The sequence below is a fragment of the Anas acuta genome, chromosome 4 (genome assembly GCF_963932015.1).
Source record: "Anas acuta chromosome 4, bAnaAcu1.1, whole genome shotgun sequence".
In the NCBI taxonomy this organism is placed as follows: domain Eukaryota; kingdom Metazoa; phylum Chordata; class Aves; order Anseriformes; family Anatidae; genus Anas; species Anas acuta.
This window is the reverse complement of record NC_088982.1, coordinates 50,054,897-50,072,242: the sequence shown is the minus strand read 5'-3', so window position 1 is coordinate 50,072,242 and position 17,346 is coordinate 50,054,897. Positions and strand designations below refer to the sequence as shown.

General features: G+C 36.3%; 1 protein-coding gene across 5 annotated transcripts in view; it reads right to left on the bottom strand.

Moving 5' to 3' along the window:
• The window catches only part of PALLD (palladin, cytoskeletal associated protein), a 193,411-nt gene extending 193,241 nt beyond the window's left edge, over window positions 1–170 (bottom strand). For 2 of the 5 annotated variants that reach the window (XM_068681193.1, XM_068681194.1), the window contains exon 1: window positions 18–168. The gene's annotated coding sequence lies outside the window, so the exon portion shown is untranslated. Of the gene's footprint in view, window positions 1–17 lie in introns of all 5 variants that reach the window. The other 3 variants (XM_068681189.1, XM_068681190.1, XM_068681192.1) reach the window with 2 other exon arrangements.
• Between the last annotated feature and the right edge of the window lie 17,176 nt (window positions 171–17,346).

The window sequence follows — 17,346 nt, the reverse complement described above, 5'->3', positions numbered from 1 at the left end:
GAAAATATGAAACAGACCTTACAATGAACAGGCTAATCTGAGGAGTCTCAAGTATAATTAGAAGCAGGTAAAGTTGCTTTTTTCCTTCTTTATCTAGGTACGCTTAAAGTTGCTCCAGCTATTCACTAAAGATTGCTTGGTCCTCAGTAAACATCAAGAAGACTGTAGCCTGTGCGTTACATCTGTCCTCTGTGACTATGTAATTCTTACCCCACTCATCTATATTTGGTAACTGAACTCATGTTTCAGCAGACTGCCACTATCTGGGATTCCAGTAGAAGCAACATTGTGCCTGGAAGAGACACAAAGTTCTGTGCACTTACTACTCAGAGATTCAGAGAACTTAATCATTTAAATGAACAAGTTCTGTTGCATTTAACATAGCCGTTTAGACTGTTTTAAAATACTACTCTGAAGTGTTAGGATGTGATTTTTCTCATTATTAAAGTGCTACTTCCACAGAGAATAGAAAACACAGTGTGGAAAAACTAATTGTGGAAAAATAAATTTTCTACATTGTTTTAACAGATTATTTTAAAGCAAATTATTTTTTATGACGATTAATAAAATAAGTGCCTTTTTCTACTAAAAGTAGTTTAAAACTAGTATTTCCTGGTATACTTTTAAAACTTCTATAAAAGAAAAATAAATAGATTTATTAGCAGAATTGATAAACCTTTTTGTAATAATAGATAATTATTAATCTGTAATCATAAATTTTAAATTTTAATTATTACATTACATTATAAGCTTTAATTATTATATTACATTATAAATTTTACCCACTAAATTTTAACTTTTTGGATGAACTAATCTTATCATCAGAAAATAATCACTTCCCTCAGAAGTGACAAAAAAAGTCCCTGTAAAACACATACGCCTTAAAAAGACCCCACGGAAACAATCAAAATGCATTGCTGCTTTCTATAGCCTTTTAGCATGTAATGAGTAGTCACAGTCAACTCTCCCTTATGGTCCTTGCCAAAGAAGTACCATCACCTCATTAAGGACTCCTGTAAGCTGTGCTTCAGGGAGGAAAAACGTTCTGTCCAAAAGTACACTTGTGCCTTTTTAGGCACATCATTTCCTTTAATATTCAGTCAAACAAAGAACTCTGCAGACTTTACCACATAATTTCCAAAAATAAAAGCAATAGGTGAGTAGGATTTTTTCCACCAGATTGCAGTCCATCAGAGCCAAAAGCACCAAACATGTGGTATCGGTCTCTGTCCCTTCCGCCAAAGTCCACTTTCTTTAGCTCAGTATTGTCCTGCAGTGGATCCACTGTTGTGATGGAAATGCCCAAGAGACCCATAGCTCCCCATTGGTCCCAGACCATCTTTAAGTGTAAAAAGTTATCACACATATTATTCCAGTGGTTACTATACTATCTTTTGTTGTATCTTCATATAGGTAGTTCCTGTCCTCTAACCAGAACTTTAGCAGATTCACTGTTGGATTAGGAATACTTACTTCACAATGTATATGGACCCCATTCGTATGTCATGGGATCTTTACCATGTTAACATAAAATTAATAAAAAGGATTTTATTACAGGTCATTTTACAGTAATTTTGGTGTGTGAAGTAAGAGCAGAATCTTCATTCTAAAAATTTCAGGCTAAAAATTCTACACAAAAAACGAGCTGGTCATCTAGCAGTTCACTATTGTATGCCTAATTTTTAAGCACCCACCCTGCAGAGTGGAATCCAGGCCCTGGATTTGGCACTTAACTTCTCCACTAAACGAATAACAGTTAGGCACCTTGGAATGGGAGTCAAAAATAGCCAGCATATAAACAGCAACAAACTGCCTTGGGCTATCTTCAGTATTTTTTACAGGGAGGGACCCGATAAAATCTCAGTTCTTGGAACTGTGTGTTTAAGTTTTCACTTCTGGGAAGAAAATTTATCTGCCTGGAGACACTTGCAGAAATAATTTCTAAAGGAATTGAGCTTTTATAAATACAATTGTACTTGTGATTTGTATAAATGAGGTTTGCCTATTATTTTCTGTACAGCATAATGATATTAACACTTGCCCAGAAAGTGAAAGATCTGTGATCATTTTATTTCTAATGCCTTCAAGTGTTAATGAAATAGTGGTTTTAACTTGCAAACTAATTAGGGTAAGGTTTCATACAATTGTATTAAGCCAAGAACACGTTTTCCCAATGCCATTCTACTATGATTTAGGAATGCTAATATCCTTTGACCTATGCTGAATCTTTTGGAAACTTACTTAATTTTTGATCAAGACCTTCCACTTTTATTGCAAGTGCAATGTGTGCTCCTTTACAAAAATGATAGACAGTGGTAAAATACTATTAGCAAATGTCAGCAGGATTAAAACTTTGGAAAAATTACAAATTTTGAAAGATAAACATGTGTAATAAGTTTCAATGATATGGTTGAATATTTTCATGTAAAATGTAAAAATTAATAATGACATGAAATTGGAATGAAGGATATTACCCATTATATGCTCACTCCATTCCTATTGCAGTATTGTGGCATATTCAGCTGATGAATTGAGCTCCAGAAAGACAACATTTTTCACTATTGGTTTGGTGGAGCAGATCTAGACCAGTTTCCTGAAACTTTATTAATATTTTCTAATACTAGTCAGACTGAGTCATTCAAAGCCTCATGTCACAAACTGTAAAGCTACTCTGGGTATACAAGCTTTCCATTCCACTTGATGAAATTATTACACTGCAAAATATTTTTAATCAGGCTAAAAAGAAAATATAATAACAAGCACAGCTCTTTAGACTAGTATTCGTGCATTTATTTGGGAGAGCAAAAAAAATCTATTATGGTTTCAAGAACCATAACCATTGTATCTTACTCGAAATAGTGACAGGATAAAATACAAGTAAATAGGCCATCTTCTCTCCAAGGCCTTTGAAGATATGAAGTCGTTCACTAGTTGCCACAGAATCATCTAGTGATTTTGAGTCTCTAACAGACTTTTCTTCTTTAATTCTATTTGAATCACACCACCTCTGAAACCTAAAAATATATATATATTGGATTGCCTGCGCTTAAGCATACTGGGTCACTGCCTTACTGTAGTTTGATGCCATATTTTTCCCTCAGTATACATAGTAATGCAAACATATTCAGTTTTCCCTGTAAATGTATTTGTGAATAAACCTGTCACGTATCTAGAACTAACCTGTGTTTTTTATAGAGCACACCTGTTGTAGGCATGTGAAGGTGTCAAACAGAAATAGTTTGAGGGTACTCAAATACCATTTTTCCATGTTTCTAGAAGAGTTTCTCTGAGGAGTTTCCTATGACAAAAATATATAGTAGTGTAATTGAAAGCTTCATGCAGTTTTGCAGTAGTAGAGGAAGTTGATCTACAACAAATACAACAGTTGTTAAACTGTTAAAAGAACAGTAATAATAACTCACATCCTTCTTTTACAGGATAATTTATCAACAAAATATGTGATTAACAGTTTACAGTAACAACAGTTCAGTAGGCTTAAAAACATCAGTTTGGCAGAATTACCACAGTTATGAGTAGGAAGGGAAATCATACATCAGAAAGGTAAGCTAGTAAGCAACTCACAAAGAACTAATATTGTTTTTTAAACTAGGGAAAAGATAAAGGTTTTTCAATCCAAGTTCTATCATAACAAAGGTTTTAGTAAGGCAACATACCCCAGAAAGAAATGTGTCCCTCAGCTTTCTGCATGTCTGTACTACTAGAAGACTTGTAGTATTATTCTCTCTCAAAATGCATTATCTTTCAGAATACCACTAGCCGAACAAGTAAAAACAGAACTCATTAACAAATTATCACACTATTGAAGAACATCATCATTCCCTGAAACTTCAAAGGATTTTGTCAGAAATTGTGATTAATATGCTTTTGCATCTAGGGCTACCAACACACCACAACCTCAGAGGATTTAATGCTTCAGTATAGAAAGGTAGAGCAAACCTACTCTATCTGTCCTTGCTAGCAGCCCCTATGAAGACCCTGTGCCTGGGGGGTGGAGATGTCCCTGACTGGGTTATGGACACAGGCCTGGGCCTGCAGGTGCTGCCTACCACTGCCCAGGTGCACCCCACAGGCGGCAGCTGTGCCTCAGGCAATGCCCGCCCAGCCCCAAGGCCTCAAGGGAGATGTCCATGAAGGAGAAGGGTGCTGAGGGCTGTAGGTGAAGGCTGTTCACCTCATGGCTGTTGGTGCTGGGAGAAGCGAGGAGGGTGCCTATGGCTGGCAGTGCAGGAGTCCCCTGTGACAGGGGCTGCCTTGGGAGCCCTATGGAGGCATGTGGTGGTGAGTCCCCAGGGTGAGGGGGAAGGCACCACAGGTGCTCTGGTTGTGGCGGCAGGGTGGGCATTGTGGCCCAGGCAGCCCTGAGCTTTCTGTGTTCACCTTTGGCTTTCTCACCTCAATACTGCCTGTCTGTGTTCTCCAGCACAGCTTGGGAATGGCCAAGGGGCACCTGAAGCACCATGTAGGCTTCCTGTGTGGGAGCTTCCGCAGCTGGCTTTCAGTAAAAGCAGGTGAAGCGAATGCTCAGCAGACCCTCGCTGTTGTAGAATTGTTTTTATCCAGGTGGAATACGATTATGTATTTTGATAGAACTATTTTAATTCAACTCACTTAAAATCACTGAAGTACTATTAAGAAATCACCACACATTTGTGCATCCCTCAACTCATGAGGGGATATGAGGTAAGAGGAGACAAAATGACAGATGTTCAATTTTACTTCTAGCAGTTACTGAAGATGGCATTTGATACTGAAATTGTAATGTCCAAATAAACATTTTAAAGGCAATGATCTTGTCCTTTTGATGCCCAGGATTTTGCTGGTTTCTGGAAATCCAGGCCCTTTCCCCCTTCCTTCCCCACTCAGGCCAAGTTCAGCTGTGGTGGTATCAGCAGTCCGGAGCTGTGTGTGGGCTGGTTGTCCAGGGCCCACCTGCACAATTTCTCATGGAGATGCTTCCCTGCTCCGGAGAACTTGCACAGATGATCTGATTTACAGGTATGCATTTTTTTTAATAGTCCTTAAAAATCCATATAGACTAGGCTCACATCTGTACAGAAGGCCTCTTCACTTATAACGGCGTTTCACTGCCTAATTCCATTAAAATATTTAAGGCATTTTACGGAATAGTGACAGAGAAGAAATGAGGTGGCAACAAACAAGGTAATTTAGTAAACCTGGTTTAGAAAAAGGTGCCAAACCCGTTAATAGGTTTGGCTCATTTACTGTACTAAGTTACAACAGTTTCCAATGGTCAAGTAAAAAGGCCATTCCATGTTTTAGCAATTGGAAATAAGAGTTTAAGCAAGCCCCTAATACAGCTGGTGTTAAACCAAAAATAAATAAATAAAATAAATTCAATTTATATAATTCAATAAATAAAAAAAATAAAAATTAAATTGAATATAGATATAAATATTCAATTGAATAAAATTAAAATTAGTGAATTAAGAAACATGCGTGAAAGGAGTGAAAGTATTAGGGGACAAGACTGATGAACTCTTACAAGAGTAGAGAAGCCAAGGATAAAATCTGGCAGTGTAGCACATGATAGTGTAATTGAGATTGGATAGTCTCATATGTAAAGATTTCAGATTATATGATAAAGAATGCTTTTTTTCTTAATGTTTAAGCTCTGTGTAACTTAATTTAAATAGTTCAACTATTATTCTTCTCTAAGTTGGTTATTATCCAGTGTTCTGTGAATATTGGTCACATTCATCTGGCTTTTCCATTTCTTTTAGTTAGTAAATTAATTACACTTCTTATCATAATCTGTACAATTACCTGAAAAGTTTTCCAACCCTCTATGCCCTGTGTAGCGTTGAACTCCAGTTTAACTTCATGTGCTTCAGTGCCACTCCCATTAGCTTTTACCTACATGTATATACCCTTGTGAAAAATATTTCAAACAAATCTGATTTATTTAATAAAGTCTTTTTTTGAAGTTATGCATGTTATAAAATTCTCATGGCTGCATAGTGAGCAAAATGAGTGCTTTATTGCATCATAAGGCATCTTTTTCTGTTATATGTACTAAGCCTCTGTCAGTGCAGTTCAGTTAGGCTTTCCTCTTCATTAGGAAAATGATCCCCATTAAATTAATTTTAGCTGCCAGCCTGTAGTGCATATTTTACATGTGTATATTTACAGACAGTCATGTGCTCAAATTCCTTCTTAGCATGTGAAATGTGTTTGATCTGAGCAGCCACAGACACTGCTGAAGTTCAATAGCAGATTAAAGCCCCTTTCTTTACAAGGGGATTAACTCTGAAACAGGAATGTGCCTCTTTCAACAAACTGTGAAATGCTGATCTCTAGGAAAATAAATATTTACTTTTCTTTTTCCTCTTATCATAATACAGCTTCACATTACCTTACCTTTTTAGCAGCTATTGCAAACTGTTTTTTGATTATGCTAAATGTGTTCATAGGAAGGCTGAGCCTGCCACCTAAAATCATGTCTGATGCAAGATAAGGGTAGACAGCTGTGTATTGCTGCCAGAAGTCATAGTGCTAAACAAAGACAAATGTGCAAGAATGTGACATCCATACTTCTGGAAAGAGGAATGAATGCTGAAGGAGGAACAGGGAACAGCTGATTACTTCCGCTGTTAACCTCAGTAGGACTAAATTTATATATATATAAAAAAAATAAAATACAATACAGCTGGCTATTTAGAAGGAACTGCTGAGGGATTTGTCAATCAGTAGCTTCTATTAGGGAGACACTTAGCTTGGGAGTATTTTTGGAAAGAGTTTCCATGGAGTTGGAGGGACTTCAGGCCCTTTACTTTTTTCTGATTGGCCAACAGACAGGTGCTGAAAAAGGTGGTGGCAGAAATATTCCAGACATGGTGAATGACACATAGACAAGCAATGTCAGCTTACTTTTTGTTTTATGATAGGCTGTATTATGTACAAATATATCAGATTTTCTCCTTTCTCTTGTTGTGATGTGAAACAAAAAAGTTCAGACTAAGTAAACACAAAGTGATGGCAGTAGTAGAAAACGCAATAACCTGTGTTTACAATCTGGGAGTGATATAGTGTTCCATAGCAATCATTTAATGCCTTAAAACAAAAACTATGTATTATTTCTTCTAGGATGAAGTGTTCTGCATACTTCTGATTTACAAATACATCAGTTCTATGCTTAAAGTGCCCAAGTCATTCAAATAGGAACTTATTGTTTTAAATTAAACATGCACTTCTAGAGATAAATCATGTAGTGAACAAGTTATTTTTGAAAACAGATACTCTTAGAATGACATAAAGGAGCCTTCAAATCTTGGGGGAAAGCAGGACCTTCTCAGTGGCAATGAAAACTTGTGTGGTGGTACTATACATCCTTGTGTTTCCCCATTTTGGAGTCAGTTTTGTGAGTGTGGGGCCCCTGATTGGATTCACTCTTTTTTTTCTTTTTTTTTAATCAAAAACAAGAGCTACAATTTTGGCAGAATGTTGATGTTGTACGTATAGTAAGTGCACCTCTCTTCAGGCATTACAGATCAGAGCCAATGACTAAACATTGTTGGTTACGGTCTTGCTACTGTCCCAGTGATAGACTGGGAAAAGGGAGGTCCAAGATTTTTAAGTAAAACTGTTCAACATTTTCTCCATTTAAGCAGGCTGAATAAGCCTTTTCTAAACAGTGATAATTCCTGGAGGGGGAAAAAAAAACACAACACTCTCTTTTGCAGGCATCTAAACATATTTGACCAGGAACTCTTGTCCTTTTTCTGCAAGCTGAAGGGATGATATTGTAATATTCCAGCAAACAGTGAAGCCCAGAGGGTTTCTTTTATAGCCAGCTTTGATGCTCTTCAGTTTTCTGGGCATTTGTACCAACAAAGGAGTGAGAATGTAGTTTTGAAAGAAACGTGTTTTTTTTTTTTTTGTTTGTTTGTTTGTTTTCCAAATATGTTTTCTTGGAGAGAGCAAATACAGCAAATATCAAGAGCCAATGAGTTTGACAAAAAAGATTGCAGGGGTGAGAAGTTTTTGTGTTTATCACACTTACCTATGGCTTGAGGAAGTTACTTTAATTCTAACTTTTTTTTTTGGAAGTTTATCACAGAGGTTTTATTCAAAGTATTTCCTTATTGTTAGAGAGGGCATAATTGGCATAATAAATGGTATACTTATCATTCATGTGTTGTCCAAAACAATCAATGTATTGTTTATTTCAGGAAAAATTCTGAAGAAAGCATGATGGAAAGAAATAGTCTCATGGATTGAGATAAGGATAATTTTATTAAAGATAAAAGAGAAAGGGTGGGGGGAAGAAAAAAAAGCAGAGGCTGCTTGAAAGCAAAGGGGGTGGGGGAAACAAGTATTCTCTGCTTCCCATCAATGAGTGATGTTTGGCCATGTCAAAGCAGGGTCTCGATATACATGTAACAGTTTCTGGGAGGACAGATGTCTTCATAATGAGAGCCCCCTCCTTCCCTTTTCCCACCTTTTGTTGTTGAGTCTGACACCATAGGGGAAATAAATCTTAAACAAGATGAGAACTGAGAATAAATGACTTAGGAGTTTGGTTTATTTTTTGTTGGCATATTTGAAACTTTTCAATAAGTATCTGTGCTACATTAAGATCTTGAAATTTTTGAGATGCAGACCACTACTTGTTATTTGCCTTATTTTGGAAATATTAATAATCTTAAAATGCTCATTACAAAAAATGAAATAAAATAATATTTTAAAATTTAAGTATGTCATTTCACATTAATGATCTGACAAAGTATTTTAGATGCTACTGACAGTGCCTCAGTACTTTGAAATCTTGATGATTTCACCTCACAGCGAGATACAAACCAAAAAAGTATTATTTTTTGTATGTGATGAGGTAAAATTTTAATTTTTCCTTGACTGGTGCTGGAACTTTAAAGTGTCTTCAAATTAACATCAAAGGTAAAAATGAGTTTAACTTCTTTTAAAAAGCCCTACTTCCTCCACCTGATACATTTTCCTGCATGTACGTTTCTCTGAATATTTTTTCCCCATGATTTTTCTGAAACAGCCCTTGTATGTTTTTGCTGGGGCAGGCCTGACATGAAAGATAAAGGCATAAAATTTGAAGGTTCTGGCAGGCAGTAGCTTAAAGATGCTGAGTTCTGACTGCTAGCCAGTTTTATCAGCTCTCTTGATAACACACCAAGTGTGGCCCTTGCCAAGTGCTCAGTAAGTCTTTCCTTAGAAAATGGTAGTTTCATTGTCATGAGTTTTTGTTACCTTAATTTGTTTGAGCTCAGTGTATTATGTGAGTGTATTTTTAAGGCCTTACCATTTTCACTTATTTATTCCAGAAAAAAAAAAAAAAAAAACAACTGTCAGAATATGCCTACCATGTAAAATCCCAGGGAGAAAACTTGTAAAAATAAAACAAGTTCTCATTGTGATTGTATTAAAAAAGATGAGGGATTGTATCTATGGTCTCTATGTAAAAACACTGCTCAGATACTGTTGTATCAAGGGGTTGATGGACCTGTTTTATCTCCTGCTGGTCGCAGGCATGAATGGCACAAATGAAGAAACCTCTTAGGCCCTCAGCAGGTCATTTACATCCTGTTCATGGTCTGCCACCCAATGGCTGTTAGACAAATTGATATAAATAAATAAATAAATGTGTCCCTTAGGAACAAAATTAAACCTTTTTACCTGTGGATTCTGCCGTAATTCTGAGAAGCTTACTATTGCTGTTTTGAGAAGTTTGCCATGTTTGCATAGCTGTATTGCTTTTGCTAGAAAAGTAATACAGTGCATTGCATTATTTTTTGTTTAGATGGTTACAAGATATAAAGAAATACTGGCAACGTGCTGAAAGCAAACAAGAAAGCTCCAGTTTGTTGACAACTTCCAAGAAAGGAAGAAGAAAACAGAAAACCACCAAGACAGTAAATAAAACAGTGTTAAGCTGGGTAAGCAGGGGAAATTAAAATAATTTTAATTCAAAGATTAGTCTCTCTCTTTTAAAATACAGTTAAAAGTTTTAAAACATAGTAATCTCAGTTTAGCCACTCAATAATGTATTTAGAATTGGATGGCGTGTCTGCATCCTTAGTACCTACAACTACCACTGACATAAATGGGAACATTTGCAAATATGGAGATTTATCAACAGTGCCACAGAGGTAACCCAATGCGAAAGTTTGCTGAGGCAAAAAAAAAAAAAAAAAGGCAACCCTAGTTTTACTCCTTCCCTTGTTCACTCTCTTGTCTCTCTCCTGTCCTAGATACATAACCCTACCATGTTTCAAAGAAAGCATCAAATTGTTTTCTGTCAATTTAGTGAGCACAATCAGCTCACTGAAGGGTAAAATGGGTGACAGAAACAAAACAAGGAAAGTGATGAGGCTGTGTGGTTGAGAGTGAGCGGTGGGTGGCAAAGGAGTGAAAGGGAGGAGCTGATGGATTGCCATTATGAGAAGGAAGTATTCCCAGCAACTGCAAAGAACTGTCAGCTCACTTGTCACACTAATTCATGCTTCACTGCAAAATACATTGTGTACAGTGGAGAAGATAACTTGAAACTTTCTCTCCTTCTCCTGCTCATTTTTTCCTCAGCAGCTGCCAGTATGACTAGACTTGTACCATATTTGTATCAGCACAAGACTGTAGGGCTGTAGCATACAATGTGGGGATCATAGACATTACCCACGCTGAAGATAATCCTCTTCTTTGGACTGCCTATATTTAACCTTGCATTGGCTCCATGATCCAGGTCAGAACAGAACTCAAGATGTACTTTCGAGGCATTACTGAGAAGGTGATAATAGCTTTCAGCATACCTATATTCAGATCATGGCTTTTTTATAATAATCTGATTAAAAACCCTAAATGTGTTTACAGTACTCGATGAAGAGAGATAAAATGATTTAGAAAGATATGTATGCTCCTTGGTGATTTTGTCATCCATCCATCCATCCACATGCTGCATTAGCTGCGAACCATGTAAGTTCAATAGTAAAAATAAAAATAAAATGATTAGAAAATATGTTTGTTGTTTAGGTTCTGTTTAGATCATCAGATGCAGGACTGTTATGTAAACAAGTAATTAAAATTCTTGATGATGAGTATTCCTGTACCACTTTGGAGCACAGTTGAAATTTGGAATATTTTATTGGATACTATAAAATAGAATTTTTCAGTCTTTACTATCTTAAAATGCATGCTGAAATACAGGCATCAAAACCAAATGAATCAATATCAGTGGAAAAAAATTCTTATGACTGGCATAAGAAGGAAAAAATCACAGCAGTAAACCATTTCATAGAACTACTAGAGCAAGTTCAGAGGAGGGCTACTAAGGTGATTAGAAGACTGGAGCACCTGTTGTATGAGGACCAGCTGAGAGAGTTGGGCCTGTTTAGCCTGGAAAAGAGAAGACTGAGGGGAGGCCTCATTAATCTGAGGGGAGAGTGTCAAGAGGATGAAGCTGGTCTCTTTTCAGTTGTGTTCAGTGACAGGATGAGAGGCAATGGGCACAAACTGAAGCACACGAGGTTCTGGCTGAATATGAGGGGTCATTGAAATTGAAAAGTTCTTTACTGTGAGGGTGACAGAGCACTGGGACAGGTTGCTCAGAGAGGCTGTGGACTCTCCTTCTCTGGACATATTCTAAACCTGCTTGGATGCCAGCCTGCACAACATGCTCTAGGTGATCCTGCTCAGCAGGGAGGTTGGACCAGATGATCTTCAGAGGTTCTTTCCAACCTTGGCCATTCTGTGATTTCTGTTTTTTTGTTATTGTTGTTTCCCTTGGAATAATTGGAAAATATGGCTTCCTTTCAGAGCTTGCTTCATCACCTCAAAAAAGAAATAAATTTTATTATATGACACTATGGCAAAAATCTGTTGAAACTGGCCAAGAGCTTGACTTAACATTCTATGGGAAGCTGGAACAAGGAAGAGTAAGCAGAGAAAGCACGATGTAGCCCCTGCTGTGACACATTCTATGCTTTCTGTAACATTGACTATTTTGTACATTGCTAATTTACTTTATTGGCAATCTGGGGACCCACTGGGTATCACCTACAGATGAGGTCTCTACCAAAGATGATCTATTTATCTTTATTTAAAAGAGTTACATATTATAATTAACATAAAAGAAGGTGTGTGTAATACCTAATAACATCTCTTTCTGTTTTCAGACATCTGTAAACATCTGTTTTCATTTTTGGCTCATAGTCACAGCATTTTCAAAAATACAACAAAATAAGTACAAATTAATGCATATACATTTCTTATACCACATCAAATCCTTTATCAGGTTCTGTAGAACCTGACCTTCATCCAAGGATTTATATGTTCTCCTTTTGCAGATTAAGTAATTCCTAAAATCAAGCTGATATTCATGCTTATTAGATTTGCTGGAGCAAAGATACCACATAATGTGAATAAGGATGACAGACTGTATTTCTTCATCATTTTTAATTTTTGGTTTCTTAAAAAGCTCTTACCAGAAAGCTCTTATGGTAATGCTCACTGTGAAAATTATCGTGTTCTTGCTCCAGTGGATTAAATTCTAAAATTAACTGGAATACTTATGGCTAAATTCCATGATATAGAGCTCCACTAAAAAGTTTAATCCGAGAATTCTGGGATTGAAATGTGTGACTGGGAGCCTGGATTCTTTCAAAACCCAGGCATTTTATTTGACATTGCCATACTGGAGAATATTCAATAAATAATTTGTTTTTATTATTATTTATCTTAGATTTTGTAAAAGTTGAATGATCAAACAAAGTCAGTGTAACAACAAAACACAACAGTTGTGTGGAAAGGAATGGCATCAGCATGTTCATATAGATCACAAAGGAAGACAGTTAGTGGAGATGCTGTTCAGAAAAGGATTTGTACCAGTCTTACTTTTCAAAGATTTTGCACAAGTGGAAACAACTTCTTACTGTCTTACATCCTCTTTTCTCTTTTTCCTAACTGCCAAAAAGAGATTATTATTGAGGGGGAAGGTATCCTGGTAACCTTTACTAACATGGAACAAATATGTCTCTCTCTTTTTTTTTTTTTTTTTTTTTTTTTTTTTTTTTAGTAAACCTACTAATGCTGGAAAAATGACACTGATAGCTCTGTCACTCAAAGCTAGAATGATTGTTTTGTTGTCCTCAAATAAAGCACGTACAAATGTTTATTCTGCCAAAATAGCTGATAAAGCTGACTGTGCTATTGGAAAAGCAGTACAAATAACAGATGAAGATTAGAATACTTATTTGTATGGTGCTTCAGCTTGTTTTTGCCAGTATTACATTAGTCTCTCAGTCAACTCGCACGCTCTCTCTGCTGTTATCTCAGAACTGCTGGCTTGTTTCCGAATAGCCTTTGACCTTACAACTCACCTGACTGTTGTGAAATGCCTATTTGCCTATTCCCCTTAGATAAGTTTAGGGATGGGCACAGTTCCTTCTAAAAATAATATTAAATACATTAAATGTGTTAATACAGAAGTATGCTGATATAAATTCATATGTTAATGGTATATCTGCAAAATGTGACAAATCAATAACATTTCAGAATGGCTAAATATTCTGCTATATTTTCATCTCTACTCTGCTCCACAACCATTTTCCACCTGATAGCCATTTGCATGTAAAATTAATTTTCATACTTGATTGTCCTGTGATTTTTTTCCTGAATTACTCTTCACAATGAATAAGAACTTCTATTTGAGAAAGAGTAGTAAAACCCTTGGGCTACTGTTCTTCCTATGTTTGCAGCACTAACCATTATGTTTTTTAAGCTTTTTGTTTGTTTGTTTGTTTGTTTCAGTGATAGTATTTTCAGCTTTACTTACATCATAGAACAATGAAGCATAGGTACTGAGCAGGCTGTATCTCCAAGAGTACCTGTAGAATCCTTTGTTCTATTGCTCAGAAATATGAAACCTGAAACCCACAATGTAAATGTCACACCAAAGTGTAATTAAAAGACAGGTAGATTTTTAGCAATTTGCCTGTGAAGTTCGACATTCAAACAGAAGAAACACTTTGATTGTGGAATATCTGATCTCTACTACAAGTCTTTTGTTTTGGTGGTAAAGGATTTGTTGTGTGTTTCACCTGTACCTTAAATAATTCAGGAAAAGAGATGTTTGATTTTGTAAATTTTGTGATTCAGCAACTTTGGTTTTCAAAATAAAAATGTATGATTAATAACATGAATTTTCACTTTTTTTTTTTCTTATTTTCAAAGGTGGTTAGAACAACTAGGATGCTGGCTTTAGGAATCAACCTACCACGTAAAACTATTCTCTCTTTAGAGAACTCTATTTACTTGGATGCGCCAAACTAGGGACAGGTATGGAAATACATAATCAACATTTATACTGAACATTTGAAATTCATATGTATGTATATGTACATACTGCACACAATTATAAATCAACATGTTTTCTTATATATAGTTGCCTGATCACCTGCAAGAAATCCTAGTCCAGCATGTAAACATCCAGAAAATGTAAAGGGAGGTTTCTGGATGTTCTCTGTTTGGCTCAGGTAGGCTGTATAAAAACATTAAGCTCTGCAGCCTGTGTAAATAATGCTCCAACTGAATTTTCCACTTCTCGTCCTCTCACGGTTGTAAGAGCCCGTGTTCTGTGGTGTTGACTGTCTAGAACTACTAGACAGTGTAATATGTCTGTTTTCTTTCTATTAGTTACTTAGAGTGCTCATAGGGCTCTCTAATCAGGAGAAATAACTTCTAGTACTTCTTCAGAACGATGGAAGAAAGAAAGCTGTAGTGCTAAGAAAAAAAAAAGTACTTTATACTGCAGAAGAACAAAAGTATATAACTTTTTATAGCTGCACCTTTATCTCTGTTTCATTTCTCATTTCTCTTTATATTTGCAAGATGTTTGTCCCATAAGGGAAGAGAAGATGGGGGAAAAAGACACTCCTTCCTAATCTTTTACTTCACTTTCTCACAGACACCTCTAAATCATTACTGTACAGCTAATAGCTATTTACTAGCAAATGATCCAGTTAGAATTTTTAGAGATTGATTATCTAAGGTATTTTTCTCTCAAATGTTTTGTCAGCAGTGAAGCATTCATTTATTTCCTTCAAACAGCTAAAAGCCTTAGAGATGTTAAAACTCTACTTTTTATTTTCTGTGCAATTTCTTATCAGAGGTAGATCTGTTGTATTTTTTTCTGTAACCAAATAGATTATTTCTGTATTTAAACTCTTGTGGCCACAACATCATATTGGGGCACAAATATATATCTATGCAAAATTATTTTCAGGGTCAATGGGTTTTCAAATAAAAAGCCATTTAGGTTTAGCACTTAGTAACTAGCTGTACTGGTTGTTACTGCTTTTACTGTCCATAAGCTTTCCAGCTCTGCTAATTTGCTATGCACTTCACCGTGCATGTACATAAAAAATGCTGAATGGTGAAAAGAGATTAAATGTGTAATGATTAATGCTTTCTTTTTATTTTCTACATGCTTTAGTTTACATATTTGTGAAATAAGGATAAGGTTAATGTTATATTTCCTTTGGAGGTTAGGAATTCCGCATACCAGATACTAAGTTTTGAAGTTATAAGGAGTTACTGAAATTTGTTTGAAAGGCGGTTCAGCCTAACCTCAGATACTGTGAGGGACCTGAGTACACTGATAGGCTTTAATTGGCCTTACCAGCCTCGCCTGGTGTCTAGACCTTTCCTCTACCACAACTCCCTGCACACCTCCCACAAGCAGGAGGTTCCATTTAAGCTTCAGTGTCTTGCACCTAGCTGATCTTAGTCCTTAGTCAGATCCTTAGCTGCTCTTAGCTTCTAAGCTATTGCTTGGCTGTTCTGTATTGATCTTACACTGGTGAGGTTACTGCCTGGCCTGTGGCGTGTTGCAATGTGTCACGTAAGCCTGCCTGGTGCTGCTGCCCTGGCCACCTATGCTGCTGTTCTTACTCTTCAGACTGATTGCTATGTCTGTATTCCAGTGAATTTCAATTATTGTACTTGATTTGATTAGGGTATTTCACATTTTCTTCTAGCTGCTCAGAAACTCCTGAAACATAACTGTAAATTATGTTTTTCTGTGGGTAATTCTTGATGATGTTCCAGAAGACTTTGCTGTACCATTAAATGAGTGCAACAGTAAGGTAGAGGTGAACTTTGGCCAGTTCATATTGATTGTTTCTAGAATGGCTGATATGAAAGAAGAATATTCACTTTACCCCTTCATAAGTTGGTAAGTAAATAATTTTATAAGGAAATAGTCTGTGTAGTGCCATAAAACTGCCATAGGGATTACGGGAAGATTTGGAGGACCTTTTGTGTGCTTGTGTGGGGAAAAATGAAATTTGGTGTAATATCAGACTTGATGTGCCCTCATTCTCTTATCATGGTTATTCTTTATGTAATCAAAACCTGTTTACTTATTGTGTCCCTGCCCAGTGCACTAATGAATATTTGCTGTTATTCCTGTGTTTGCATCCCTTTGACAGATTTTTTTTTCTGTGATTGAAAGAAAAGTAAAGCAGGCTTAGTGCACTTAGTCTGTACATTTGATGCATATTGGGATACACACAGTATATATAGAAAATAGCTAAAATTATTCATTATAGAATAAAAATAATTACTTAAGGCTGCTTATTGACCAGATGTTTGACTTCTTAAGGAAAATGAGAAGTATGTGGCTTTTTTGTGTGTCTCTGCTGCTAGCTTGCTACAGTGAGTTTGAGTGTATTAGGCAATTTTGGACAAGTTTTGATAATGCGGGGAGGTATTATGTTCCTACAGCTGTTGTAAAGGAGCTCACCAGGTAAAGCAAAGACAAAGATGTTGGAGCACAGTGATACCCTTGGGAGAAGAGAGCATTGTCCACCAACTAGTACTGTTTAAACCAATCTTCAGCACTATGTGATTGTGCTAATGTAAGAGGAGTTCCTGTCAACGTGGAATTGGTGCCTTGTATAAAGCATGGGATAAACTAACCCCTATTTGGAAGGGGTTACTGAGGACCCATTTGCTGTGATGGGGGGAAAATAGAGAAAAGACAAGGCTTTTGTAAGTTACAGATGATGAAACTCTTTGCATGGTATATAATTTCTAACTTTAAATCTTTTGTTACTTTATTCCTAACTCACCTTTATTTACTACAGCATAGAACACAACCAAAATAGATTATTATTGACAATGGTATTTTGGACCTTAAATTCCTTTGAATAAAAAATGTCCAGGTGTAGCATCAAGTTCATGTTTTTGGTGGACTATTCACTAGTACAGAATACTTTGTGTTACATGTGGAGATGTAACATTACAAAACTGTTTACATCTATGTTACAACCTTTTGGTAAGTATAAG